We start from the raw sequence: 16,081 nt of genomic DNA, 5'->3' as shown, positions 1-16,081 counted from the left end.
CTTAGGCCTCTCCAGCTTGTGTTTGTGTATGGGTTGTTTGGATGGGTTAAATGCAGAAGATAAATAAAGTAGTATTTTATTCTATTCTAATTTATAAAGAACAATTTGAAGCAGGGGAATTGGGAGGTAGTGAAGCAGGATCTAAGTTTGCTGCTACCCTATGATTTGAGTCAGTGGAGGGCAGATTGATTTACCCTAAAATAAAAAAAATCCTTCATCCAGATTTTAACATAATCGACTCCATAACATTTATTTTCATTGGATGAGCTTAGTTCTCAAATAAAATTAAAACCTAATATCAAGTGAGACTTTGCACCATAGCCAATATTTACAAAACTATAATCGTAATTGTGCTTTGGCAACACATGTCAAATGTCATGCCGATAAAGCCTATTGAATTGAATTGAATTGAATTGAGAGAGAGAGAAAGAGAGAGAGAGAGAGAGAGAGAGAGGGACAGAGAGAGCAGCGGTGGTCGAGCAAGCTAGAGAGTGAATGAAGAGAAGGAGCGGTGGTAGCGAGAAAGCCGGTGAATCAGAGAAATAAAAGTGGGCGACTTTGGAGAGGGGCTGTAGGCTGCCCACGCAATCAGAAGTTAGAAACGTTACTGGTATTTTCTGTGCTATTTTTCCATTGCCTGAACAAAAAAAAAAAAAAATGTTTCTTTTGATTGGGTGGGCAAGACGCAGGCTGAGCCCGCCCCTGCCCATAGCTACCGCTGGCCTTGGCTGGCCGAGCCTGGCTGTTCACACCAGAAGCGAATTTCTCTGCGCCGGTCACCAAGAGATTCTGCTCTACAGGAGGAGAAAGCCCCGTGGAAACAGGCTGTAGCTGCTGACACTGTGCTCCAACAGCCACCAAAGCTTCATCTGTTCACTGCTGTCCTTGTAGAAACACTGCTGACAGCTCACTGTACTTTTCCACATCAGGGATGAACTTTATATTTTCCATCTTCTTAATTTCCCCCTTTCTTCACAAACTCCCTCATATCAAAGCTGTCACGTTTATTTGTTTGTTTTCTCAGCAAGAGTCGTGACTTGTGATCAGGCAATAATTAGGAAAGCCTAGGGGACCTAGATATCTCTCTCCCCCCCTCTCTCTTTATCTCTGTCTCTTTAAATAATGACATATAGGCCTAAATAAATTAAGTAGCCTATAAATAAACAAACCTAAACATGTATCCTTGTTTACGTTTGTGGTAACTCAATAACAGACGCAATTTTCAAAAGACAAGTGATAATTCAAAACCAGATAGATCATCATCCTACAATGTGTTTGCAATTTGCATCAGTGCTGATGGATTCATCAACAACAACAGTGAAGACCCTGGTAAGTTGATCATTTAATATATTTGTGAATAATCTGATATTAAATGTATTTTTTGTATAAAATGTACTTTTTTTTTAATCCCCAGTCTTTATTGTTGAAGCAGCACTGATTATTTAAAGGTATGCACACATCAGCTTCACAGTTTTTAGAGACTGATTCTTTGTGTAACTTTATGCATGCGTGCAGTCCTCGCAGTTTTTATTTTATCTACAGGAAGGTGGCTCCATGTGCAACATGAAAGACAAAGTCACTGTTGTTTTCCTATTTTAAGAAGCATTTATTGTTTCCTCGTGCTGGGGCAAAGGGCCCGTTATATTTCTTGTCATTTTCTTTTCTTTATTTCATTCGGGTAATGTGCAATATACAAAGGTTCAAAGGGGCAGTGTGTGATATTTGATTTACTGTAGGTACCAGGACACTTCAGGGCTCAATGCCCCTTTACTACTGTGTGAAACTTGGTTTTCTGTGTTAGTGCTGTGAAATCCATAATTACATGACATGTTTTTTGGTAACTTGCTATCTGAATGTGTGCAGTGAAATTCAGGTGTTCCTCTATCCCTATTTGTTTGCAGTGTTTCACATATCTTATATCCCTAGCTCTGCATATCAGTGCTTACACCGGTATGAACCCTCTGTCTGCATTGCCATGTGTCTTTTAAATCTAGAATCTATGAATAAAATGCGTGTTTATTTGTAAGTCTTTATTTATATAGTCAGGGTTAGGCTAACCCTAACCCTAACCCTAACCCTAACCATGGTATTCGAACACCGGTGGCACCTAATTCTGTGATGCGGTTTGTTAGTTGGTTTGAACCAACTACAGGAAACGACCCCAAAACGCAAGGTTTTATGGGCATAAGGAGACGGATCTCAAACCTGGTGCAGCATAAACCTAAATGAATCAAGAGTAAGAGTGTACTTTTCCACTATAGTTCGGACCAAATAAAACAAGCTGTAGGTGTAATTGCACCTCTAAGCAAGGAAGGATAGAGGGAGAGGAAGAGAAAAATAAGAGCAGGAGGGAAAAGAGGAAGAGGGGCAGTTGGCTTCAACAAGGACGGATGGAGGAGGGAGAGTAAAAGATAACCAAGGTCAGGCGGGACGAAGCGAGCGTAGAGGGAAGATGAGAGACAATTGCCAGAGGCTAGGAGGCATGGAGGGAGAGAGGAAGGGAACTAGGCCGGGCAGGGTCGAAAATAAGTAAAGGGCAAGGAGAAGGACAAGGAGAGAAGAGAGATGGTGAAGAGGGGAGTGCAGGGAAAAGAAAGGGAGGAAGTTTCACCGTCCACATCCATGAGTCTTTTTCCTACATGAACTGGCTTGCTGAATGTTGTTATGCAACCATAGAAAACCTGTAAAATCAGATTTTTTTTCTGTTCTGTGTGCTGTATATTACCAGAGAGGACATGCTTCTTTCATGATACAAAGGGTGCAAAGTGCAGCCGAGTACCCATTCACAACAAATATGTCCTTAATGGCATATGGCTTCATATATATTGTAGAATAGAGTCATACTATTCAGCAACCCTCCGCCTACTTCCATGGCATGGATCCGCCCATTCTCACCTGACCTCACTCACTCCTAATCAATGGCCTACTCTATATATCCTGCCCATTTCCTTTGTTCTGGCTGGCTGCAACACGAACCACATGTGAGGGCCCTCTGTACCTGTGATTCAGATACACACCTATGGTTATGCGTGATAAAAAAAAACATAACCATCAAGCCTCATCATCATATTGCTCTACATGTGTGCATAGTGGCAATAAATGGCTTAAACGGAACATCAGTTGTCCCTCCTACATTCTTACCCATGTACCATGGTGATGCTCAATCTCCTGTGAACCTACCTAGAGATAGATTCTACATATATATATTTATTTTTTATTTATTTTTATTTTACTTAACCAGGTCTTATGCAACCAGGTTAGTCCCATTGAAATATGGAATCTGTTTTACAAGCAAAACCGGGCCAAGAGGAAGCAGCAAAGTAATAAATAAAGGTTAAAAGTTAAGGTAGAAATAACCACAGAAGGTGCTAAAATTATACAATGCAAAATGCAATCTAATTAAAACAAAGACAATAACCAATGGATTTGTCTTCCATAGTGGTAATAAGAGATTCGGATGTATTAAGATATTAAGAAAATAACTGCCTCCATATTTATCACATGAATGCTTTTCTCACAGTTTCAAGTGTACGCACACACACACACACACAAACACACACACACACCATCCTATAGTTTACCTTCCTCCTGTTTCTCTTATTGCTCCGCGGCAGCAATATGAATCGATGCCCTGATTACAGTTTTGCTGTTGTAAATAAACAGCTTATCTGCTGCAATAATCATCGATTCAGCTTCAAGTCTTTTCTGTTCAGGGAAATCTGCTTCTTCTTCTTTCCAAACAGTGTAAATTAGAAGAGTTTATCCCTGAAATGAGCCATTACAGTAGTAAAGGAGTTATTTTCCACAGTCGTTACCTTCAGGAAGAAAAGCCGATCATTTCTGCCTAACAACAGCTTTTATGCTGTGTGTGTGTGTGTGTGTGTGTACAGTTAGACTGATATATCAGTTTGCCGATATATCAGGATGATATTGGCCTTTTATTTAATATTGGACATCAGCCGGTTGGTATCGTCCACCTCCTTTGGTTTGGTTCCTTTTTGTTTGTCAAGTGTGTTTCTGTGTTTCTGTGTATGTGTGTGTGTGTGTGTGTGTGTGTGCACAATCACTTTCAGCTTAAACATGACAAAATGCCATGAACCCAGCTTCATTTAACTTTAATTTATTGTCCCTTAATATGTAATCCACTGATTTAAAGCTCTGAATGCAAGCATCAATAATCTGTGAAAAACAAAACAGAAATTAACTATCATTCCACTCTCACTCAGCTCCATATTAAAGAATGTGGTGGATTTAAGATCCAATTCATCCCATTTCCCGGTTTTCAGCCAAGCTCTTTCTCAGAGAATTTTCCAGCCTGAATAGCCAAAAGTGTGCTGAGAGCTGCAAGTTTACACAAAGAAAATGTACTCTGTTCTATTTCATGCTCAATGGCCCTGTGAGGAGAATATCAATTCCATGGCAACTTACAGAGGCTTTTATACACACACGCGCACGCACGCACGCACGCACACACACACACACACACACACACACACACACACACACACACCAAATTCTCTCTCTCACTCTCTTTTATACCCCTTTCACACCAGCCTGGTGACCTGGGTCAGTCTCTGATCCAGATCAGCGTTGAGACCCGGGTCAAACTCTGTTCTGCTGGGTGTGAAAGTTCACTGCTCAAAACGTGTTATGGCTCCTTGGTTTGTTTTTCCAGCAGACAAATGTGAGGTAAAAGGCTCTACAAAGCTGAGGTTTACCACACTGAGACATTGCAGCGGTGATGAGAGAAGCAACTCAGAAGCCCTAGAAGAAGGTTGTGCCATGTTATGTGTAATATTAATATTTTGTCTTTACTGAAGCATAATATGACGAGTAAATATCAGCAGGTTCCTGAATGCTAGTGATTGAAACAAAGTGAACAGGCACAGAGCACGCACTGTTGGCTGAGGTATTTGTTGTTGTTGAAGGCTCTCACACCATGCCAAGGTCCATTCAAAAATCTGGCAATTTGTATTTGCCTCACATATTGGCAAAAAACACATATCGGAAAATATAATTTGAGACTTTATTACTAGTCGGTCGGATGTTCTGGTAAATTCGGCATGTATATTATCCTCCAAACAGCTCGAATTTGAACGGACCGGCCCATTTATGCACCGGGGAAGTGATGTTACTTCGCACACACAAAAAAAATAGCGACTCCTTACCTTCGATATGTTCCAAAAAAAGCCCAGCAGGAATCGTGGTGATGTCAGGATCCTGATCACAGCAATCGTCCATCGAACAAAGGAGAATGTGCTAACTCGGGAAAACATGACAGAAGGTTCATTGTTGTTAATTGTGAAACAGTCCAACCTGCCAATCATGCTGATGATGGTCTCGCTCTAGGGAGGGCAGAGTGTTGTTGTCATGACAACGCTGAATGATAGAGGCCAGCATTGGACCGGAAATTACACATAGACCCTTTAAAGCAACTTTTTTTTCCAGTTTTATCTGTAAAAGTGACTCTCAGTGACTCAGCATCTCAAACTACAAGATTAACGATACACATAGGCACACACACACACACACACACACACACACACACACACACACACACACACACAAACATTCTGGCATATTTCTTTTGTGGTCTGCATAAAGAAGGAGAGGCTGTCACTTATCTCGCTTAGTCATTCTACACACTGAGTGACTTTCAGTGACTCAACATCTTGAATTACAGGATCACAGCACAATGGAGAAATAATTAGCTCTATGGGAGGATGCAATTATTGAAACACTTAAAATACAAATGGCACGTCTGACTGCACGGAATACCATGAATTATTAATCAGACTGTTGGCTGATTCCACAAAATATCAAACAAACCAAGGCATATGGCCAACACAGACTGTGCACGAGTGTGTGGGTGTGTGTCACTGTTATAAAGAGGTGTTACAATCACCTAAGATTTGCAGTTAGCAAACTATGCATGTGTGTGTGGGTGTATATTTATGCATGAGTGTATGTGTGTAGCTTAAAGGACAAATCCCCCCTCGGATCTTCTTAACGCTGTTAGATGTCATCAGTCTGTGATGTTCAATGCACTTTGTGATGAAGTGTTGTAATTTACTTTTTTGGTGAACCCACTTTCCCTCAACCTGCCTCGTCTACTTCTACTTCAGTTAGTGATGTCCTACATTTCCCAGAATGCCTTTCAACAACTCCCAAAGAACAGGTGTGAATTTGTTACTTTCAATCCAAGCTGGGCATATGGGTAGATAAATAGAGCTAGCTATAGTGAGAGTCAGACCCCTTGTGGCTGCATTGCATTCTGGTCTCTCTCCTGCTCCTGTGGGTGGAGAAACTGGTCTCTCTCCTCTTCTACGATGGATTTCTCCCTGTATGATTGTCGAACGTCTCTCGGTGCAAAATGGCGGCTCTAGAAAGAAGCCCTCGCTCTTTGATTCTGAGGGACTGACACCAAAACCTGACGTTTACCGTTGCTGTTTTAGATACTTTAAAAATGTTCTGTTATCATTGTAGCTGCTGGAAATATCTTGACGTCTTGCCAGAAATGCAAAGTACATCAACAATAGCTGCTTTTTTTCAGCCTGATCTCCTGAAATGTTGTGAAGAAGTCTCACACTGAAGTAGCGCGTGGGGTTGTAAAATGAAAATGATTGCGATTGTGAAAGAGGGAAAGAGAGAAAGGGAGAGATGTTGACAGAGGAAGAAAACTATACTGTAGAGATATAGAGGAAAAATGAAAAACCTCTCATCTTCTCACACTCTAATTTCTCTCTCTCTCTCTCTCTCTCTCTCTTTCTCTCTCTCTCTCCCTCCCTCCCTCTAGACTTGGAAGATCTTCCACACAGCAGAGAACAAACAGCCGAGGGAATTTAACTCCCAGAAAAGCTGTCCTAATCATTCAGCGCTAATAACCAGGAAATGAAACTGGACAGTACATTAACCCAGCACTGCAGTGGAACAGTCACTTCCTCTCTGTCAAATTACCACATTCATCCTAATGGTCATGGAGCGATTGGCCTATAGTATACAGGCCTTAACCTATCTAACTAAATCAGATATAGGCTTATAGACCTAACACTTTCCAAAGGATAAATTCATTATACATAACTGCCTGGTGTAAATGCAGGACTTTTCCCTTCTGACCTCCGTTCTCAAGACAAGATGACATACACATAAAATTAATTTCAGAAACATTTAAACTGTAATAATTATGTATAAAAATGTCACCAATCCCAATGGCACCATGTATGTGTCCTCAGTGCTTCTTAGGACACACACACGGTGGCATTTCCATGTCAAAACTAAGTAAGCAAGAGGAAAAATAGAGAAAAATAAGTAAGCAAGAGGAAAAATAGAGAAAAATAAGTGAGCAAGAGGAAAAATAGAGAAAAATAAGTGAGCAAGAGGAAAAATAGAGAAAAATAAGTGAGCAAGAGGAAAAATAGAGAAAAATAAGTGAGCAGGAGCACTGCCTACACAAGGAAATGACATACATGGGTACTTCCAGCAGCCAGCAGGCTAATTTAGAAAACTGATTTTAAAGTGCAACTTCTAGTTACTGCTTATGCAAGCTTCTACTAGATATGTTAGCTAGTGTGCAAACCAGATGTGTCCACAACAGTGAGGTAGCTGACCAGATACTATGGTTAGCTAGTTAACAAGCTGACATCTAAACACAAAATCAATCAGATGGATCAAAGCCAAAATTATCAATTCTCATAAAAACTGACTAGACGGCTAAGTCGCAACTTTAGACATGTTATTCACACTGTTGCCCAAGAGCTGCGGACCTCCAATATGGCTGACAAAGGGTGCATTACATCACCAGAAAGCCTTTATTTGGCTGGACCGCAACAGCGGGGCCAGCCCTACAAACGCGAATGTCTGTCACTGACTGACTGACTGACTGACTGAGTGATCAAGTTACACCATTGGTCGGCCGTGGCACGTGGCACATCATAGGATCACAGAGCCAGAAATTTAAGTTTCGTTCTCTCCGCCGTCTAGTTTCTCCGCTGAGATCAGGAGCCCGTTTCTCCCACACAGTAAGCAGGCTGACCAATATCATGCATGTAAGCTGAAGCTAAAGTAGAATCTATACAATTATATCATATCACTGTTTATGTCGATGCATATGCGCGAGCTCAGTCCACCTGAAATCCTCTGTTCTGTCGGGGGAGAGAGAGACACAAACAAGCATGGAGGTTTCATCACGCCGAGGGCTTATTGCCGACCTTCCCGAAGTTTCCCGGGGCCACGGTTCCGGCCAGTGCCGCTAGCCGGGCGCCGATTTGTTCGCGATGATCCGGCCGGGGTCCCGACGACGATGCGCCCCCGGTGTCCGGCGAACAGCGTTTTCGGCACCGACGGGTAACAGGGCGCCTGGCGCTTGGATCGGCAGGATCAATGCGGGCCGTGGGCGCGGTGGAGAGAGAGACGGGACGGGCTGGAACGATCAGTATGGATGTATGGACTATTATTCTGTATTAGCAGTCTACAGCGGAGTTAGTTACACCGTTGGTCGGCCGTGGCACGTGGCACACTCATACACGGTCCAGCCTTATACTAGGTTTTGACCTAGTCTTGTTTTTCCATAAAGCAGTTTTGTTATGTAGCCCACTTTTCAGACAGAAAACATGCATTAGTAACTATTGTAGGCTTACAAAAGACATAATTTCCCTGAGGACATTCCTCACTGGAATTATGGGTAGCCTATTTCAGTGCTGCTGCTAACATTGTGGTTGTAACTAACCACATCACTGTCATACTCATAATTAGATTACAGAATGCTCTCATATGTAGTTTTGCTATATAATCAACCACATTACACACTCATAGCCAAGTCATAAAAGTTGACATAAAGGAGGCTTCGCGCTACTACATAAAATCAGCAAACATGGCCATCTGCATTCATTTCCCTGCTGTTGTATTGCCTGCCACTACTTTGCTAATCACCATCATCACAAGACCGAGGCTCCATGCTGCCACAAACTCATTCCACTCTGGGCACTTTTCCGCTCCATTAATATTCAAGACGCAGCACAAACACACTAATGGGGCATCGGAGGAGCTATGCAACGAGCCACGCGGCCCGTGTTTTGTCTCCATCAACCGAGCAATCGTTAATTGACAAGCCCCACAACATCTCGTAAGTGACAGGCTACGACGGAGATGCATCTTTAATGAAGCAACACATTCAGCTAAAAGCAAAGAGAGAAACAGACAGAGAGAGAGAGAGAGAGAGAGAGAGAGAGCATTTTACCTAGCTGAGTGATCCTTAATTAACTTTAGTGTACCCTTGTAATGGTAATTCATGCAATGGCTGATGCTTGCAAAACTGACTGAAAATGTTGATCAGTCAGTGTGTTTACAAGTGTGTTTGTGTGTCTGTGAATTAGAATCGAAGAAAAGAGTGTAAAGATGCGTTAGATGTGTGTTAGTGAGAGTGAGAGAAGGAGTGTGTGTGTGTGTGTGTGTGTGTGTGTGTGTCATCATGTCCCCTCATTTTTCTTACTGAGAGTAGCGACGACGGTTTAAAATTTGCAATTAGCAAATACATAACACTTCAAGGATGAGAGGCTAAATATCACTTGAAGGTTGGGAGGCTAAAATAACACAGGCAGTGAGTCAGTAGCGCACACACACACACACACACACGGACACACACACACACACACACACACACTTTTGTTGCCTTTCTATGAACTTATACACTGACTGTCTAACCTCTGTTTTTCTGTTTTTCTAAGATGACTGCACATTTTTTTCAGCAACGTCCTACTTCATGGAGAATTAATGTCAGACAACAGCCTGTGTGTGTGTGTGTGTGTGTGTGTGTGTGAGAGAGAGAGAGAGAGACTGTGTGTGTGTTTGGTGTGTGTGTGTATGTGAAGTAGAAAGCAAGAATAATCTTGTTTGCTTACTTCTCTCTCTCTTTATATAATCTCCCCTCTGCTTGCCTTGAAGTTGGAGGTAATACACGCACACACACACACACACACACACTCTTCTCTGTAAAGCCCCTGGACAACCTGATCTTTAATGTTTAATTCAGAGATCTTCAAGACGGTCTTTTTTCTCAACTCATTCCTCCTTCACCTGCCTTTACTTTTGTTACTCTCTTGACTGTCCTTCCTCCTCAGATCCAGCAGCTGTGATCTTGTCTGATTTGTCTTTTGTTTACAAGCAGGGGGTCAGGAGTGAGGACTGTCTCTATACCCAAGACCTAGAGGAAAAATCCTTACATACACTCAGAGTATAAAATATTAGGAGCTCCTTCGTACTGTTGAGTTTCGCCCCATTGTCTACAATCCATGACTCGCTTGCCAAGGGGGCTAAAAACCCTCTTTTAGTGCATTTAATCAGTGAAATCTATAAGCTTTCACCTGGATTCACCTGCTCAGCTTGTTTCATCAAGAGCAGGTCACCAAAATGTTTTGTCCACTCAGTGTACATCATCAATCTGTGATGTTCACTGCTTAGAGCTGTTTTGTGATGAAATTTACTTTTTGGTGAACCCACTTTTCCTCAACCTGCCTCGTCTACTTCTAATTTCCTACATTTCCCAGCTGTGGGTTATATGTGTAGGTGGAAAGAGCAATAGCGACAACAGTAGCATTGTAAGAGCAAGAGGGCGAGGGTTTTTCCAGTCGAGGAGAAGTAAGAGTTGCGCCCCTTACTCAAAACTCAACATTGTCTTGTGGCTGCATTGCATTCTGGTCAATTTTCTGCTCCTGTGGGTGGAGAAATCGGCCTCTCTGCCTCTTCTATGATGGATTTCTCCCAGTATGACTGTTGAATGTCAGTGCAAAATGATGAATCCAGAAAGAAGCACTTGCGCTTGTTTTCATCATTTCTATCTAAAGCATTAGCAATAAATGTCAGGTTTTGGTGTTTTGATGTCACTTTGTCTGCGTTTGATCTTATTCCAGGGGAACACTACCAAACAAGAAAGAGAGAGAGAGAGAGAGAGAGAGAGAGAGACGGAGAGAGCAGAGAAAGTATACTGGATTGTAGAGCCGGTATTACCAGCGGTGGTGTGTGTCTGACAAGAAAAGAGCTTCCCATGCATTTTCTATGGAGGAGGAGGAATCAGACCACCTTGGGTCAATACTCTTTTCTGTTACCCTGCTGCCTGCTGAGAGCCGACAGTGTCTCGGTGTGAGGAGAGGACAATTTTCTGTTCTCCTGTTCGGATCAGACAGATCCACCCCGACCCCCAGAGACACAATTACCTGTCTTTCCCACGGCGGGATGAACTTCCAACTCAGGACAGCATAGTCATTTACCGTCTACCTTCTGTCATGCTGCAACACCCTCGCCTCACTGAATCGAATACCGCTTCCTGTATCTTCCGACTCTACTCACTCCAATATCTTTAAAGACCCTATAGACAACTTTTTTGCTTTAACTTATCATTATGAAGTAAATGTTGATTGCACAGTGTAATGTCTATAGAATAATGACACCATCAGCGTTTAGATTGGTTCCCTATAAGCCTCGCTTTCACTATGCAATTCTGTCTGCCACCGGGTACGATCTCCCGGGAGAAGGAAGGCTCGACTTACGGCACAAAGGAAGTGCGTCATCCATTGCGCAACCAACAGAGGTCCGGTAAAAAAAAAAAAAAAAAAAGGTAGCTATCCCCAGTAGCGGAAATGGCGGACGGTGGAACAACCGCAGTGACAGTGGAAACACTACCCTCTATCATAGCACTGAGATCGGGGTTTCTAGTTCAAATTGGGATTGTTTCTTGCTTTGGACAGTAGTAGTTTGGACAGTAGCAGGCCGCTGGTGGTAGCGTTAGCCATGTTGCTAACGCTACCGCTAGCAGCCAGAAAACGAACCAGGAGCTACAAGGAAGCCAGGACCAGCCAAAAAACAAACATCTGTGTTTCTTTCTGGAACCAAAAGAAACAAACATCTAACTATGTTTGTTCTGGCTGCTAGCGTTAGCTATTGTAGCTAGCGTTAGCAACGTTAGCCATGTTGCTAACGCTTACGCTAGCAGCCAGAAACAAACAAATGATCCATTGTCCGCTTTGATAATCTAAACAAAGAACACGTTTTCTTGCAGTGGCCTTTCTAAAATGAGCAGTGGTGAAAGTTACTATATTGTGTTATGATCAAGGAGTTGATAAGCAGACAGATGGTTTGTTCTGTTGCACAGAGCTAGGCTCTAACAGAAAGCGATCCGGTTGTCTTTGCAACAGCGGCGCAAACAACAATACCACTTGGAAACACTAGAGGGGGACAACGGGGGGAAGTTGAAAAGTTGTCTGTATCCACTTTAAGTAAAAAACAACCCCCTCTTTCCTAACGCTTTTCTCTTACATGATCATCCTAAGGAAACAGGAATGTTGATAGCACATTATGACTCTGACCCTTGACCTTACTATCGGCTGCTTGTAATGTTGCTGATCTAGGAGCTGAATCTTATTTTGTCTTTCCTCTCCCATCTTCTCCTCTGCCCTGCTCTTCCTCCTCCTCCTCCTCTCCTCAGACGTTTCACAGGCATATCAGTCTGTCCTGGAGGTTTCACAGTTTGGTTCCTGATCTTCACAGAAATTAATTAACAACTGTACCATTCCCCCCTTCTCAAAGCACTCCTCAGTCCACTTCACTGTGCATTAACTGGCCCAGTTCAGTTCCCAGTAAGAGCCACAGTCATATTTTAATCCTCACACTGAACTCTTGATAGGTAGGTAGGTAGGTAGGAAGGAAGGAAGGAAGGTAGGTAGGTAGGTAATAAAGTAGATAGGTAAGCACCAACAGGTAGGTAGGTAGGTAGGTAGTAAAGAGGATAGGTAGGTAGGTAGATAAGGGGTTAGGTAGGTAGGTAGGTAGGTAGGTAGGTAGATAGGTAATAAAGTAGATAGGTAAGCACCAACAAATAATTTTTCCCACACAAGTAGGTAGTTAGGTATGTAGGTAGGCAGTTAGATAGGTGGGTAGGGAGGTAGCTAGGTAGGTAGTAAAGAAGATAGGTAGGTAGGTAAGGGGGTAGGTAGGTAGGTAGGTAGGAAGGTAGATCGGTAGAATGGTAGGTAGGTAGTAAAGTAGCTTGGTAGTTGGTAGGAAGGTTGATATCTAGGTAGGTAGGAAGGAAGGAAGGACAGTAGGTAGGTAGGTAGGTAGGTAGGTAGGTAGGTAGGTAGGTATGTATAGGTAGCTAGTTAGATAGGTAGGCATATAGGTAGGTAGGTAGAACAGTAGTAAAGTAGAAAAATCACACACTATGAACATTGTAATGGGTGAAATAAGCTTCATCAGACAGGAGAGGAGAGCTCAGCTGATGTCAGCAGTCCTTCAGTAGAGGAGGCCTTCGTCTGCTGCAGCACAAAATGTACCAACTGTGACCCAGACAGCCTCAGTCTTCAAACAGCTCTTCAGTCACGCTGCTGTTCCAGTGTCTTTTTTGTGCTTTTGTGCATTTGACCTGAAGAAACTCAGTTGAACTGAACTCCCTTCCCCTGATAACACTGAGTTCCAAAATAGATATCCACCATTCAAAAAACGTGGTACGGGAATGTCCACATCAGCTTCACTTTTACATACCAGGACAATTAAGCGCAGATTGAGCCGATCTTATCGACGATTAAGCAGTGACAATACCGACACCAGAATTTAATTTTGGCAAACAGGGAGAATCTATGGCATCTCATTTAGTTGAGTTAGGACACTCTTCTCTCTTGCAGCCTCACATGTGATTTAATCTGATAAAATGGGTGTGTTTTTCTCCCAGTGCAGCTTTAATGTTCCACTGACTGTAATCCCACTACTTTTATTCATCCTCATTATTAACCAGCACAATCTTACAATACTTAATGTCTGCATAAGTCTTTATACACTACTCAGAACTTGCTCCTCGCATTTCCATCCTACCCAGTTACTGTTTCATAGTATGCTGTTACATTGCACTGAATGGACTCTCACCTACAGCTGCAACCTACTGTAGCCTATGCAGCCTGAATGCACATAGTAATAGAAAGATGTATCGGTAACACTTTATAATAACCATCATTAATAAATGGTAAATTGATAGTTAATTAAACTTTAGTTAATAGTTATTTTACTGTTAACAAACAATGAAATGATCATTAATAATGTTTACTAATTATTAGTAATGCTATAATTTATGTTATTTTATCATTCGTTTGTGTAATATAAAATCATTTGTTTATAAATTATATATTGTATCATAGCTGATAAGAGACGGTAAAAAGGGTAAAAAGCTATGATACAATATATAATTTATAAACAAATGATTTTATATTACACAAACGAATGATAAAATAACATAAATTATAGCATTACTAATAATTAGTAAACATTATTAATGATCATTTCATTGTTTGTTAACAGTAAAATAACTATTAACTAAAGTTTAATTAACTATCAATTTACCATTTATTAATGATGGTTATTATAAAGTGTTACCGATGTATCTTCTGTATATATAGTGACACATACAGTAACTCTCTACTTTAAGTCATTCATGGTCCCTTACTCTAACTTTCAGCGTTCAGAAACTCTTCATTTTCTTACTTTTACTTATTTACTTCTATCTTATCCATCTCTGTTTTTATTTCTCTCTTTTAATCATGTAAAGCACTTTGAGTTGCCCTGTGTACGAATTGTGCTATATAAATAAACTTGACCTTGACCTTTGCACTACAGCTGAGGTCCTGTTGTCGCTGTAGTGTGCCGGTATGTTACGATATGAACCGTCCTTATTTCACTGCTTTAATGTAACAAACACGACACACGATGGGAGGAAACGCTCTCCAACAACGTCTGAATGAACAAACACCTCTTTTATACCCGTCTCTCCTTTTTTCTCCTGAGGTGTTTTACCCCCATTGTCACCCAGAGCTTTAAAGTGCAATATTTGACTCTTATAAATGAGTGATTCAGCTTCTTGTTGCAACAGACTTTCACGCTCCAATCTCATTGTAGCATTGCTACACACAGTCACAGACTTCTTTTAACTTTTTTTTTTTTTTAACTCAACTGAGAAAGCAAGTTGTTTTTCAGCAGTTCTCTGCTTCACATTCACACAGTTACACACTTTCACTCCTCAGAGCTGCTCAGTACAACCACTGTCTGGAGTTAAGTGCCTGGTTTTTCACAAGCCTGTTTCTCTAACCTTTAGGCTACTGTTCCGCCTGATGTATTACTTTCTCTGACATCAACATTTAAAGGTCAAGGGAAGATATCTTTACTGTGTCAAAACACTGCTGTTGCAAAAATGCACAATTTAAATATTAAAATCATTTGGCCTCTGGCTATAGTTTCCCCAACATAGTGAAAAATGCAGTTCACAGGATTTCCTAAACTACAGAGACAATAACAACGATTTCCCTTGTTTGTTCAGCATTACATGAGGAATTTCACTGCAGCCTGAAACTTTCAAATATACATTTTCAATTCAATTCAATTTGCTTTATTGGCATGAAAGTTTGCAAACAATGTTGGCAAAGCATGAAGGTACAGAGTGTGTGTGTATGTGTGTGAGTGTGTGTGTGTGTGTGCGTGTGCTGGGTTAGCACTCCATCATTTAATGACTATCAATAGTCGTAACAGTTCAACAATAAAAAACACATTCAATAAAACAAGAATCAAAAACACAACATATTGGTCAGTGTGTGTGTGTGTGTGTGTGTGTGTGTGTGTGTGTGTGTGTGTGTAAGTGTGTGTGTGCTGGGTTAGCACTCCATCATATAATGACTATCAATAGTCATAACAGTTCAACAATAAAAAATACATTCAATAAAACAAGAATCAAAAACACAACATATTGGTCAACGTGTGTGTGTGTGTGTGTGTGTGTGTGTGTGTGTGTGTGTGTGTTGGTCACTCTGTTCCTCAGGTTGTGGCAGGTTAACACATATAGTGCAGTCAGATCTGCTGTGTTTCTTCTCCCAGGACAATTCCTAGTCTGGACTTGTCATCCAGCTCTTTGAAGTTGGGAATTTGGGAGCTGAGTTTGTTAAAGAACATTTCTCTGGCTGGTTTGAATTTTTCACATTGTAGGAGGAAGTGCATCTCCGTCTCAACCTCACCTGTTGAACAGTGACCACATGTTCTGTTTTCTTTTGGTTGCCAT

The sequence above is a fragment of the Centroberyx affinis genome, unplaced genomic scaffold (assembly GCF_046629955.1).
Source record: "Centroberyx affinis isolate AG114_WGS23_722 - 3 ecotype Tasmania unplaced genomic scaffold, CSIRO-AGI_Caff_v1 ptg005313l_1, whole genome shotgun sequence".
In the NCBI taxonomy this organism is placed as follows: Eukaryota; Metazoa; Chordata; class Actinopteri; order Beryciformes; family Berycidae; genus Centroberyx; species Centroberyx affinis.
This window is presented reverse-complemented; position numbering follows the sequence as displayed.